At 33.9% G+C, this 12,479-nt stretch overlaps 1 protein-coding gene across 1 annotated transcript in view; it reads left to right on the forward strand.

The window, feature by feature from the left end:
• The first annotated feature begins 12,165 nt into the window (after window positions 1-12,165).
• LOC139380364 (transmembrane protein 198aa) overlaps window positions 12,166-12,479 on the forward strand; it is a 69,467-nt gene continuing 69,153 nt past the window's right edge. The window contains exon 1 of the mRNA XM_071122982.1: window positions 12,166-12,236. The gene's annotated coding sequence lies outside the window, so the exon portion shown is untranslated. The remainder of the gene's footprint in view (window positions 12,237-12,479) is intronic.

Raw genomic sequence — 12,479 nt, forward strand, 5'->3', positions numbered from 1 at the left:
TCCGTCAGATGATAATAATAACCAATGCAGAAGGGTTACCCCTTAAAGCGACAAGCTCACGGAGCCCACTGCTCAATCCAGTATTTACTACTGTAGTTTTCCCTTTATGCACTTGGTGGCGACATTGCTTTGCTCAGCTCACCAAATACAATTTAAAGTCTAGCTTTTGGACTAATGTCTCGGCTTATCTTTTTACTGTGTGAGGAAGTACTGTAAAATCAGTACGGAAACACTACCAGACCAAAACAATAGGCTAGATACAGACAAAGGCAGAGGTTAGTGTCACTGCATCATACCTACGTACTGTAACATATTCTGTGGGAACGCAGCCGGTATAGCGCTGTCCATGGTGCTGAATGACTTTTAGCCTACAACTTTGGTACCTGTGGTGGTGCTGAATGGACAGCATAGTTGTGTGTGTGACAGTTGTGGACCAACGACAAAAACACAAGGAAAGGGTTTGGACTATATTTGTCTTCAAATATGCTCTATACACACTATATATACTATACACACTATATATACTATACACACTATACACACTATATATATTATACACACTATACACACTATATAGACTATGCACACTATATAGACTATGCACACTATATATACTATACACACTATACACACTATATATACTATACACACTATATATACTATACACACTATACACACTATATACACTAAATACACAACACACTATATATACTATACACACTATACACACTATATACACTAAATACACAACACACTATATATACTATACACACTATATATACTATACACACTATATATACTATACACACTATACACACTATATATACTATACACACTATATATACTATACACACTATACACACTATATACACTAAATACACAACACACTATATATACTATACACACTATACACACTATATACACTAAATACACAACACACTATATATACTATACACACTATATATACTACACACAATATACACACTATATATACTATACACACTATATACACTAAATACACAACACACTATATACACTATAAACACTATATAAACATACAGTTGAATTTGGAAGTTTACATACACCTTAGCCAAATACATTTAAACTCAGTTTTTCCACAATTCCTGACATTTAATCCTAGTAAATTTTTTTGCTAGGAGGTGCCCAAAGTAAACTACCTGCTACTCAGGCCCAGAAGCTAAGATATGCATATGCATGGTAGTAAACAAAAACTGTTTAAACAGTGTCTGTGAGTATAACAGAACTGATTTGGCAGGCGAAACCACGAAGACAATCCATCCAGTAAAAAATATTTTGAGGTCATTGGATTTTACAATGCATTGCTATGGGGAAGCTGAATTATTAGGACCCAGATCGCAGTTCCTATGGCTTCCACTAGATGTCACAAGTCTTTAGAAATTGTTCAATGTTTTTTTTTTTTATGAAGTAGTCTTTGTAAGTGTCACTCAGGTGGACTCTAGTCTTTTGGTGTGTGTGAATGAGAGCTCTCCTCATTGTCTTTCTCCGGTATTGGAAACAGTCTATTTCGTCTTAAATTTGATCGATTATTTACATTTTAGGTACCTGAGGTTGGATTAGAAACGTTGTTTGAAATGTTTAGACCAAGTTTACAGGTAACTTATTAGATCCGTTGTAATCATGTTGGGTGAGTTGGAACCGGTGTATTTCTGAATCAAACACGCCAAATAAACTGACATTTTTGGGATATAAAGAAGGACTTTATCGAACAAAGCGACCATTCATTGTGTAACTGGGACCTTTGGTATTGCAAAAAGATGAAGATGTACAAAGGTAAGCAATTTATTTTATCGCTATTTCTGACTTTCGTGACGCATTTGTTTGGTTGGAAAATGTTTTTCATGCTTTTGTATGCGGGACGCTGTCCTCAGATAATCGCATGGTATGCTTTCGCCGTAAAGTCAAATCAAATCAAATAAAGCCTTTTTGAAATCTTACAAGCGGCTGGATTAACAAAAAATATCATCTTTAATCTGATGTATTACACTTGTATATTTTATGAATGTTTACTATGACTATTTCTGTGTTTTGAATTTGGCGCCCTGCAATTTCACCGGATGTTGTCGAGGTGGGTTGCTAGCGGAACACCTGCGCCAGAAAGGTTAAGCTATTTTGACACAACTTTGGAAGTATGCTTGGGGTTGTTGTCTATTTGGAAGACCCATTTGCGACCAAGCTTTAACTTCCTGACAATGACGAGACAGCCTATAGGGAGGAGGTCAGAGACCTGGCCGGGTGGTGCCAGAATAACAACCTATCCCTCAAAGTAACCAAGACTAAGGAGATGATTGTAGACTACAGGAAAAGGAGCACCGAGCACGTCCCCATTCTCATCGACAGGGCTGTAGTGGAGCAGGTTGAGAGATTCAAATTCCTTGGTGTCCACAACAACAACAAACTAGAATGGTCCAAACACACCAAGACAGTCGTGAAGAGGGCACGACAAAGTCTATTCCCCCTCAGGAAACTAAAAAGATTTGGCATGGGTCCTGAGATCCTCAAAAGGTTCTACTGCTGCAACATCGAGAGCATCCTGACCGGTTTCATCACTGCCTGGTACGATAATTGCTCGGCCTCCGACAGCAAGGCACTTCAGAAAGTAGTACGTACGGCCCAGTACATCACTGGGGCAAAGCTGCCTGCCATCCAGGACCTCTACACCAGGCGGTGTCAGAGGAAGGCCCTAAATTAAGCCAGACTAACCGGTGTCTGTACATAGCCTTGCTACTCTTTTTTCAAATGTCTTTTTACTGTTGTTTTATTTCTTTACTTACCTACACACACACACACACACATACATTTTTTTTCACACCATTGGTTAGAGCTTGTAAGTAAGCATTTCACTGTAAGGTTTAACACCTGTTGTATTCGGCGCACATGACAAATAAACTTTGATTTGATGTCTTGAGATGTTGCTTCAATATATCCACATCATTTTCCCTCCTCGTGATGTCGTCTATTTTGTGAAGTGCACCAGGCCCTCCTGCAGCAAAGCACCCCCATAACATGATGCTGCCACCCCCGTGCTTCACGGTTGAGATGGTATTCTTCGGCTTGCAAGCCTCCCCCTTTTTCCTCCAAACATAACGATGGTTATTATGGTCAAACAGTTCTATTTCTGTTTCATCAGACCAGAGGACATTTCTCCAAAAAGTATGATCTTTGTCACCATGTGCAGTTGCAAACCGTAGACTGGCTTTTTTACAGTGGGTTTGGAGCAGTGGCTTCTTCCTTGCTGAGCAGCCTTTCAGGTTATGTCGATATAGGACTCGTTTTACTGTGGATACAGATACTTGTGTACCTGTTTCCTCCAGCATCTTCACAAGGTCCTTTGCTGTTGTTCTGGGATTGATTTGCACTTTTTGCACCAAAGTACATTAATTTCTAAAAGGCAGAATGCGTCTCCTTCCTAAGCGGTATGACGGCTGCGTGGTCCCATGGTGTTTATACTTGCGTACTATTGTTTGTACACATGAACGTGGTACTTTCAGGCGTTTGGAAATTGTTCACAAGAATTAACCAGACTTGTGGAGGTCTATAATTATTTTTCTGAGGTCTTGGCTGATTTCTTTTGATTTTCCCATGATGTCAAAGAGGTACTGAGTTTGAAGGTAGGCCTTGAAATACAGCCACAGGTACACCTCCAATTGACTCAATTAGCCTATCAGAAGCTTCCAAAACCAATACATTTTTCTGGAATTCTATAAGCTGTTTAAAGGCACAGTCAACTTAGTGTATGTAAACTTCTGACCCACTGGAATTGTGATACAGGCAATTATAAGTGAAACATTTTTTGGGGAAAAATGACTTGTGTCATGCAAAAAGTAGATGTCCTAACAGACTTGCCAAAACTACAGTTTGTTAAACAAGACATTTCTGGAGTGGTTAAAAAACTATTTTTAATAACTCCAACCTAAGTGTCTGTAAACTTCCGACTTCAACTGTATACAAACTATAGACACCATACACACTATATACTCTGTATACACTATACACACTATAGACACCATATACAATATACACACTATAAACACTATATAAACTATATACATCATATACACTATATACACTATCTAAACTATATACACAATATACACCACGTACACAAAAACCCTTTGTACAGTATATATACTGTACATGCAATATTGACTATATACAATATATAAACTATATACACTATGTACACTATACACACTATGAACACTATATACACTATATACACAATATACACTACGTACACAATAAACACTATATACACTATACACACTCTATATACTATATATACTGTACATACTATATACACTGTATACACTATATAATCTGTACATACTATATACAGTATTTACACTATATACACTATATATACTGTACATACCACATTGCAGTGGTCTGATACTCCTTCCATTTCAATATTATCGCTTGCACAGTGCTCCTTGGGATGTTTAAAGCTTGGGAAATCTTTTTGTATCCAAATCCGGCTTTAAACTTCTTCACAACAGTATCTCGGACCTGCCTGGTGTGTTCCTTGTTCTTCATGATGCTCTCTGCGCTTTTGACGGACCTCTGAGACTATCACAGTGCAGGTGCATTTATACGGAGACTTGATTACACACAGGTGGATTGTATTTATCATCATTAGTCATTTAGGTCAACATTGGATCATTCAGAGATCCTCACTGAACTTCTGGAGAGAGTTTGCTGCACTGAAAGGGGCTGAATAATTTTGCACGCCCAATTTTTCAGTTTTTGATTTGTTAAAAAAGTTTGAAATATCCAATAAATGTCGTTCCACTTCATGATTGTGTCCCACTTGTTGTTGATTCTTCACAAAAAAATACAGTTTTATATCTTTATGTTTGAAGCCTGAAATGTGGCAAAAGGTCGCAAAGTTCAAGGGGGCAGAATACTTTTGCAAGGCACTGTATATACTGTATATACTATATACACTTTTTACACTATACACACTATATATACTGGACATACCACATACACTATATATACTATATAAACTATATACACTATATACACACCATATACACTATATTTACTAAACACTATACACACTATATATATTATATACACAATTCACTATATAACCTGTACATACTATATACAGTATTTACACTATATACACTATATATACTGTACATACCACATGCACTATATATACTATATAAACAATATACACTATGTACACTATACACACCATATGCACACCAAATACACAATACACAACACACTATATACACTATATTCACCATATATACTATATACACTATTTACACTATGTACACTATACACAGTATACAGTATACACACTATACATACACTATATACACTATACACACTATATATACGATATAGTATGAACACTATATATACTATACGCTACACTCTTTGTACATTATTTATACTATACATTATACTCTTTATAAACTATATATACAACAGAACAACGTCTCTCTCTAGACTATATATACTATACATTATATACTATATACACTATATACACACTATTTACACTTTATACACAATATGTACTGTATACACTTTACATTTTACACGCTATACATACACTATGTACACAATATATACAATACACTATAAACACTATACATGCTATACACTATATACACTATATATACAATACAGCATTAACACTATATACACTATTTAGATTATAAGCTATATACACTCTATTTACTATACACTATATACACTATATATATTATACACTATATACAGTATACACTTCATACACAATACAGTATTCACACTATATACACTATATATACTACAAAATCAATACACTATGTTTACCATGCACTATATACACTAGATATACTATACACTATATACACTATATATATTATACACTATATACACTGTATATGCTATACACTACACACAGTTTATACACAACTGTTTTGTTTTTTTATCTCTTATTCTTATCCATATTTTTTAAAACTGCAATGTTGGTTTGTGGCTCGTAAGTAAGTTTTTCACTGTAATGTCTACCTACACCTGTTGTTTTCGGCGCATGTGACTAATACAATTTGATTTGTTTTGATTGAATACAGTATATACACAATATATACTATATACACTATACGCTATATACACTATATATACTACACAGTGTAAACTCTACATATACTATACACTGTATATACTTTACACTATATACTATATATACACTATATACAATATATGTACTGCACACTATGTACACTATATATACTATACAATGTATATATTATATATACTATACACTATATACGCTAAATATACTACACACTATATACACTAAGCATACTACACACTATATACACTAAATATACTACACACTATATGCACTAAATACACTATATACACTAAATACATAAATCAAATCTAAATCAAATCAAATTTTGTTTGTCACATACACATGGTTAGCAGATGTTAATGCGAGTGTAGCGAAATGCTTGTGCTTCTCGTTCCGACCGTACAGTAATATATAACTAATCTAACCTAACAATTTCACAACAGCTACCTTATACACACAAGTGTAAAGGAATGAATAAGAATATGTACATAAAAATATATGAATGTGTGATGGCTGAACGGCATAGGCAAGATAGAGTAGATGGTATAGAGTACAGTATATACATATGAGATGAGTAATATAGGGTATGTAAACATTATATGAAGTGGCATTGTTTAAAGTGGCTAGGAATACATTTATTACATACATTTTTCCATTATTAAAGTGGCTAGAGTTGAGTCAGTATGTTGGCAGCAGCCTCTCAATGTTAGTGGTGGCTGTTAGACAAGTCTAATGGCCTTGAGATAGAAGCTGTTTTTCAGTCTCTCGGTCCCCGCTTTGATGCATCTATACTGACCTCACCTTCTGGATGATAGCGGGGTGAACAGGCAGTGGCTCGGGTGGTTGTTGTCCTTGATGATATTTTTTGGCCTTCCTGTGACATCAGGTGATGTAGGTGTCCTGGAGGGCAGGTAGTTTGCCCCCGGTGATGCGTTGTGCAGACCTCAATACCCTCTGGAGAGCCTTACGGTTGTGGGCGGAGCAGTTGGCGTACCAGGCGGTGATACAGCCCGACAGGATGCTCTCGATTGTGCATCTGTAAACGTTTGTGAGCGTTTTCGGTGAGTGTTTTTGGTGACAAGCCGAATTTCTTCAGCCTCCTGAGGTTGAAGAGGCGCCACTGAGCCTTCTTCACCATGCTGTCTGTGTGGGTGGACCAATTCAGCTAGTCCGTGATGTGTACGCCGAGGAACTTAAAACTTTCCACTTTCCAAAACTTAATACACTATATACACTATATATACTACACACTATATACACGAAATATACTATACACTATACACACAAAATATACTATACACTATATACACTATATATGCAATACACTATATACAGTTCATACGCAATACAGTCTTCACACTATTCAAACTATATATACCATAAACTATATAGACTATATATACTATATATTATATTCACTATACATGCTATACAGTATATACACTATACACTTTAAACACAATACAGTATTCGCATTATACACACTATATATACTATAAACAATATACGTACACTATATGAACTATACATACTATACACTATATATACTATACACTATATACACTAAATATACTACACACTTTATGCACTATATACACCATATATAATACACACTCTATACACTATATTCACTATATAGACTATACACTAAATATACCATACACTATATACATTAAATATACTATACACAATATATACTATACACTTTATACACTAAATACACTACACACTTTATGCACTATATACACCATATATAATACACACTCTATACACTATATTCACTATATAGACTATACACTAAATATACCATACACTATATACATTAAATATACTATACACAATATATACTATACACTATATACACTAAATATACCATACACTATATACATTAAATATACTATACACAATATATACTATACACTATATACACTAAATATACCATACACTATATACATTAAATATACTATACACAATATATACTATACACTATATACACTAAATATACCATACACTATATACATTAAATATACTATACACAATATATACTATACACTATATACACTAAATATACCATACACTATATACATTAAATATACTATACACAATATATACTATACACTATATACACTAAATATACCATACACTATATACATTAAATATACTATACACAATATATACTATACACTATATACACTAAATATACCATACACTATATACATTAAATATACTATACACAATATATACTATACACTATATACACTAAATATACCATACACTATATACATTAAATATACTATACACAATATATACTATACACTATATACACTAAATATACCATACACTATATACATTAAATATACTATACACAATATATACTATACACTATATACACTAAATATACCATACACTATATACATTAAATATACTATACACAATATATACTATACACTATATACACTAAATATACCATACACTATATACATTAAATATACTATACACAATATATACTATACACTATATACACTAAATATACCATACACTATATACATTAAATATACTATACACAATATATACTATACACTATATACACTAAATATACCATACACTATATACATTAAATATACTATACACAATATATACTATACACTATATACACTAAATATACCATACACTATATACATTAAATATACTATACACAATATATACTATACACTATATACACTAAATATACCATACACTATATACATTAAATATACTATACACAATATATACTATACACTATATACACTAAATATACCATACACTATATACATTAAATATACTATACACAATATATACTATACACTATATACACTAAATATACCATACACTATATACATTAAATATACTATACACAATATATACTATACACTATATACACTAAATATACCATACACTATATACATTAAATATACTATACACAATATATACTATACACTATATACACTAAATATACCATACACTATATACATTAAATATACTATACACAATATATACTATACACTATATACACTAAATATACCATACACTATATACATTAAATATACTATACACAATATATACTATACACTATATACACTAAATATACCATACACTATATACATTAAATATACTATACACAATATATACTATACACTATATACACTAAATATACCATACACTATATACATTAAATATACTATACACAATATATACTATACACTATATACACTAAATATACCATACACTATATACATTAAATATACTATACACAATATATACTATACACTATATACACTAAATATACCATACACTATATACATTAAATATACTATACACAATATATACTATACACTTTATACACTAAATATACCATACACTATATACATTAAATATACTATACACAATATATACTATACACTATATACACTAAATATACCATACACTATATACATTAAATATACTATACACAATATATACTATACACTATATACACTAAATATACCATACACTATATACATTAAATATACTATACACAATATATACTATACACTATATACACTAAATATACCATACACTATATACATTAAATATACTATACACAATATATACTATACACTATATACACTAAATATACCATACACTATATACATTAAATATACTATACACAATATATACTATACACTATATACACTAAATACACCATACACTATATACATTAAATATACTATACACAATATATACTATACACTATATACACTAAATATACCATACACTATATACATTAAATATACTATACACAATATATACTATACACTATATACACTAAATATACCATACACTATATACATTAAATATACTATACACAATATATACTATACACTATATACACTAAATATACCATACACTATATACATTAAATATACTATACACTATTGTTGTGTGCCGACGTTGCTTCCAGAGGCAGTTTGGAACTCGGCGGTGAGTGTTGCAACCGAGGACAGATGATTTTTACACGCTACTCGTTTCAACACATGGCTGTCCCGTTCTCTGAGCTCGTGTGGCCTACCACTTTGCTAGCTGAGCTGTTGTTGCTCCTAGACATTTGCTTTTCACAATAAGAGCATTTACAGTTGACCGGGGCATCTCGAGCAGGGCAGAAATTTGTTGAACTGACTTGTTGGAATGGTGGCATCTTATGGCGGTGCCACGTTGAAAGTCACTAATGCTCTTCAGTAAAGCCATTCTAATGCCAACGTTTGTCTATGGAGATTGCATGGCTGTGTGCTCGATTGTATACACTTGTCAGCAACAGGTGTGGCTGAAATACCCAAATCCACTAATTTGAACGGGTGTCCACATACTTTTACCGTTCAAAAGTTTGTTAATTCAGAGGTTCCCAAAAAAAAAGTCACGAGAGAATTTCGAAAATCCAGAGAAAAATATAAATATTAACATACATACACTACCGTTCAAAAGTTTGGGGTCACTTAGAAATGTACTTGTTTTTGAAAGAAAAGCAAGAAGGTTTTGCGGCTACTATTTATTGAAGCTGCCAGTTGAGTGGACTTGTCCACTTGCTCAGTTGTGCACCGGGGCCTCCCACTCCTCTTTCTATTCTGGTTAGAGACAGTTTGTGCTGTTCTGTACACAGCGTTGTATGAGATCTTCAGTTTCTTGGCAATTTCTCACATGGAATAGCCTTCATTTCTCAGAACAAGAATAGACTGATGAGTTTCAGAAGAAAGGTCTTTGTTTTTTGGCCATTTTGAGCCTGTAATCAATCCCACAAATGCTGATGCTCCAGATACTCAACTAGTCTAAAGAAGGCCAGTTGTATTGCTTCTTTAATCAGGACAGCAGTTTTCAGCTGTGCTAATATAATTGCAAAAGGGTTTTCTAATAATCAATTAGCCTTTTAAAATTATAAACTTGGAAGGTTGCTGATAATGGGCCTCTGTACGCTTATGTAGATATTCCATAAAAAAATCTGCCGTTTCCAGCTACAATAGTCATTTACAACATTAACAATGTCTTCTTTTGTATTTCTGATCAATTTTGTCCAACTTTTAATGTACAAAAAAAATAAACTTTTTTAAAAAACAAGGACATTTCTAAGTGACCCCAGACTTTTGAACGGTAGTGTAACTTTATGCGATGCTCACTGCAGAGAACCAGCCACGAAGAATTATCACTGCATTATTGTAATGTTTGTTTTTATGTGACAATTAATCCTGGCGATTTGCCACGAAAATAAAATGCACTTCATTCATTCACAAGTTTAAGATAGTTTAGATAGCCAGATCTATCTTAAAATGGTTTGTTTTTTTAGCTGACATGGCTAATGGAGTGACTTTCAGTGACTGACATAACAAGAGGAAAAACTGCTGATGCACACAATCATTTTTCGAACTTGTACCTCGGTGTATTCTACTATTTTTAACTTGACACAGTAAATTGAGACCCCCGACTAAGTTCCCAGTGGCCTGAAGCCCTAAGCGACCGCTTATGTCGCTTATGCCTGGAACCGGTCTTTCCTGCTCTTGCTCTCCACCCATTGATATTCTCCTCTGTGCTGCTGTATTCCTACAACCCCGCGTTCTTGTGCACATGGTATCATCCAAGGAAAGCTGGGGCTGCACGATGCTTGCAGGGGAAGCGTGAACACAAAGAAACCACAGCCGTCGGATTGGGAAGAACAAAAGACAAGAAATCTCAAACCAAGTGATGAACCCGATTTACGACAACAGTTTATATTAAAAACAGTCTTGATTTTTAATTTCTATCCATATTCGAACCATTATTTGCATGGCATATGATAGGAGGGGGACATTACACTGCCGTTATCCAGGAGAGAGTGAAGCTTGAGCGGTGAGACGTTGTTCTAGTGTTTCCCGATGGCTTGGTGTTCGTGGGCAGTGCTCTCTCTCTGCCAAGCCGTGGTCCTGGTGCCTCTGTAGCGTTTGGGGCGGGCAGGGACTGCGTTGACGGTTGAGGACGATGACTGTCTTGGAGGCTGCTAGTTGACACAGAGGAGAGGATTCAACGGAATCTGACTGGGCATATATCTTGTACATGCTGGGTCGTTACGGAGGTGAGTGAAGCAGGTGCAGCTTTCTTTGTTCTTCATCAATAACAGCCGTAGGTTGATTTGGACAGGGTGTTCCAGGCTTTTTCTAAAGAATGCTTGTTTGCAAGACGTGGAGAAAACACACAGAAAATCACGATATTATAGAAATATCTGGGTTTGTGTTACATTGTAACGAGCCCCGTTTTTGATCTTTTGTTTCAATAATGTTATGGTTGCCTATATATACCACATCTTGCTTTGTTTCCA

This window comes from Oncorhynchus clarkii, chromosome 22 (genome assembly GCF_045791955.1).
Source record: "Oncorhynchus clarkii lewisi isolate Uvic-CL-2024 chromosome 22, UVic_Ocla_1.0, whole genome shotgun sequence".
In the NCBI taxonomy this organism is placed as follows: Eukaryota; Metazoa; Chordata; class Actinopteri; order Salmoniformes; family Salmonidae; genus Oncorhynchus; species Oncorhynchus clarkii.